This window comes from Colobus angolensis, unplaced genomic scaffold (genome assembly GCF_000951035.1).
Source record: "Colobus angolensis palliatus isolate OR3802 unplaced genomic scaffold, Cang.pa_1.0 Scaffold380, whole genome shotgun sequence".
Taxonomy (NCBI): domain Eukaryota; kingdom Metazoa; phylum Chordata; class Mammalia; order Primates; family Cercopithecidae; genus Colobus; species Colobus angolensis.
Genome location: NW_012117155.1, coordinates 679,229 through 682,802, shown reverse-complemented (window position 1 = coordinate 682,802; position 3,574 = coordinate 679,229). Strand labels below are relative to the sequence as shown.

Below are 3,574 nucleotides of genomic sequence, written 5' to 3'. Positions count from 1 at the left end.
CCTCTGCGCGGGTGGTCTCTGCGCCGTTTGGCCTCGCCACCGCCCTTCACGGGGCCGGGACCGCGAGGGGGACGTACGGTGGGGCCTGGTTTGTAGCCGCGGAGTCCGGGGGGCCGCCTGGGGTGGGAGGCCGCGTAGAGGTGGCGAAGGTGGGGCGGGGTAGTTAACCGAGGAGCGGGCTCGCGTGCTCGCTGGAGGGTGGCGGCAAAGGGAGGCCTGTGATTGCAGGATTTCGGGTCTGGGGAGGAGGAAAGTGGTGGGAAATAAGGTGATGCTCAGGAGAGGGTGCCCAGGGAGAAGGCGCGGGGCCGGGGAGTCTAGTTGGCCTCTTAGAAGTAAGCATTGATAGGGCTTGGGGGGAGATCAGCTGGGAGTGAAGGGAGGACGGGCTTGGGGTTTGAAGGTGAAGGTTTCGGGAGAACTGGGGACACGTGGATCTGGAGTAAGAGGCACCTACTGAAACCGGAAGGTGGCCGAGAGAAGGTTTTATGTGAGGTGTGGACGGGAGGCTGTTGGACTAGAAGGCATTAGTTGGTCTGTTAGGACAAAGTATACTAGCAGCAAACGCGGTAGATTTTTGTGTGGTAGGTGAAGGTTGTGAATCTTCTATGAGTAGTTGAGCAAGAACAGTTGTCTGATTCTGCAGTGTGGGAGAGTAGAGGTCTCAGGTAGTGTCTTGGTCAGGTTTGAAGGTTAATTTACTGCTAGGCGAGGGCCAAACACTGAAAAGTTTTTAATTCTCAGTACTGGGGCTGATCCTCCTCCTGCACTCCACCCCTCCTGCCATCCCTGTGACAGTCCATCTCATTGTTTTGCTTCAGCAGCACAAAAACTCCCTCCGAAGTAAAGGCATACATATTGTTTGCTTTTGACTGGATGGCACTCAGGAATCCCTTAATTCTTTATATTTAAAAGAAAGTGCTGGTTTAAAGACAACATCAGAAGATGCTCTCAGAAAAACTGCCCTCCAGGGGAGTTTCTCAACTGTCATGTTGGGCATGTGTAATATAACATAAAAATGATGCAAGATCTCTCACAGTGACACAAGTGAGAATTAACGTATAAGTACAATCCTGATGTCTTTTTTTCAAATTAATTAAAAAAGTAAACAGAGGCAGGGTTTGCTGTTGCCCAGGCTGGAGTGCATTAGCGAGATCATAGCTCCTTCCAGCCTCAAACTTCTGGGCCCAAGAGATCTTCCTAGCGTGGCCTCTCAAAGTCTTGGGATTACGGGGGTGAGCCACCCTGCTCAGGCCCTCTTGTTCCATACATTTTCCATAAAATTATAATTTTTTTTTTTTTATTTCATAAATTTTTGTGTGTGTGTGAGACAGAGTCTCGCTTTGTCGCCCAGGCTGGAGTGCAGTGACGCGATCTTGGCTCACTGCAACCTCGGCCTCCCGGGTTCAAGTTATCAGCTCCTGCCTCAGCCTCTCGAGTAGTTGGGACTGCAGGCACATGCCACCGCACCAGCTAATTTTTGTATTTTTGGTAGAGACGGGGTTTCACCATATTGGCCAGGCTGGTCTCGAACTCCTGACTTCAAGTGATCTATCCGCCTTGGCCTCCCAAAGTGCTGGGATTACAGGCGTGAGCCACTGCATCGGCCAAAATTATTCCATAAATTTATCCATAAAAATTCCATATACATTTTCTGGAGTTTGATTGTGTATTAGGCTTGTTGGGAAATTTATCACCCTTGTGAAGAATTTTGTAGTTAAGTAAATTCAGTTTTTGTTTTTTTTTGTTTTTTTCACTCAGGAAAGACATAGTATATATGCATCACTGCTATTCTATATGAAGCTTTTGGAATTTTTATTTATGGGGTGTGGATAGAGGCTGGAGGCAGAGACTGAGGTCAGAGAAGAGGTAGTAGAAAAGAAGGTGGCCCACTACCATATTTCCAGTGTATTTAAATGGGAGATAGAGTTTCTGTTTGAGGATGGGACAAAAGGTTTGTGAAGAGTTATAGAGTCAAGGACAGAAGCCAAAGAGAGCATTTGCTGTGTAACATGTTTCTTTGTTAACCAGATCAGCAAAGCATTTTAACTAATGGACCATTATTTATGATCTAGAAACAATTTTGTGAAAGTGATTTCTTAGTGATGCTATTTCCTGTGATCACATTTGCCCTTAGTATAACAATACCTAAGTGCTGAGGCGACTTGGAGTAGAATAGTAATCTGAGTGGTGTGGAGTGAATCAGGGAAGGTTTCCTGAAAGAGGTGAGTTTTGAGCCATCACTAGAAGTTGTGGACTAGAAGTTGGGGTGTGGGTTATTAGAAGACATGAGGATGACATTCCAGTAGTTTGTACTTGGTATAAGCAACTATGGACAAGAGTGACAAATTAAAAATGGTAATTGAAGATTTGAATGAAGATTTAGGGGTTTGGAAATCAAGTAAGTCTATGTTGCAGCTTACCTGATAAATAATTTTTTTATGTTGGTTAGGAGAGAAAATTAACAGTTAATGGACTGGAGATAGGTAATACAGGAAAGAGCATAAAAATATTATTTGATAGTTATAGGAGAATGAAGTGAAAGTAAGGTTATTGAGAGATAGGTTTAACGGTCAAACATATAATCTAAAACATTTTTGCGTCCTGTGCTAGAGTGTATTGATAATAGCAAAATTTATTGGGTGCTACTTTGTGGCCGACACTGTTTTGAACCTTCCAAATATTATATCATCTTCTGATTGTCTGTATTTTATAGATGAGGGAGATAAGACTCAGAGAGATGTAACTTGACCAAGGTCACACAGCTAGGAAGGGACAGGTCAGGATTGGCAGAATCAGTCAGTAAACGTTAATTGAGCGTCTGCTTGATGCCAGGCACTGTACTAAGTGCTGGGTATTCAACGTTGACAAGAAAATTCAAGTCAGACCTTATCTATTTTCTAGAGATTGTCAGTTTATGTAAGAAGAGCCAGTGAAGAAAGAAAAAGATTAGTTAGAGAGATTTCTATAGATACTGAGGAATACACTATTTAGAGAAACCTCAGATAGAGTTTTAAAGAGGAGGTGGTTAGCAACAAAATACATAGCTGAGAGATTCAGAACAATTGAGAAGAAACCATTGAGTTAAGTAAGAAAAAAAGTAGTGTGAATTTAGTCACAAGAAAGCTGGAATAAAGATATTAATGTTTGGGCTGGTAGTTAATTGTGTTTAGTGGCAGGTACTCTATACAAACTTAAATGTTTTCACAGTTATGGTCAGATTCATAGGAAAGATGATGGTATGGCCCTTTGTAATGTTTTAATCTTTGACTGGAAAGATCATGGATGCTTTAAAATGCTTGTACTTTTTAGTATTTTTTCAAATTTTAAAAAATGAGTGAGGCTGAGGCAGGTAGACCGCTTGAGCTCAAGAGGTCAGGAGCAGCCTGGGCAACATGGCAAAACCCCTTCTCCACCAAAAAAAAAAAAAAAAAAAAAAAAAATAGACATGGTGGTGTGTACACCTGTAATCCCGGCACTTTGGGAGGCCGAGGCAGGTGGATCACCTGAGGTCAGGAGTTCGAGACCAGCCTGGCCAACATGGCAAAACCCCTTCTCCACCAAAAATACAAAA

General features: G+C 43.4%; 1 protein-coding gene across 1 annotated transcript in view; it reads left to right on the top strand.

Annotated features, from left to right (window-relative positions):
• The window catches only part of FAR1 (fatty acyl CoA reductase 1), a 67,389-nt gene that overhangs the window by 328 nt on the left and 63,487 nt on the right, over positions 1-3,574 (top strand). The gene's annotated exons all lie outside the window — the stretch shown is intronic.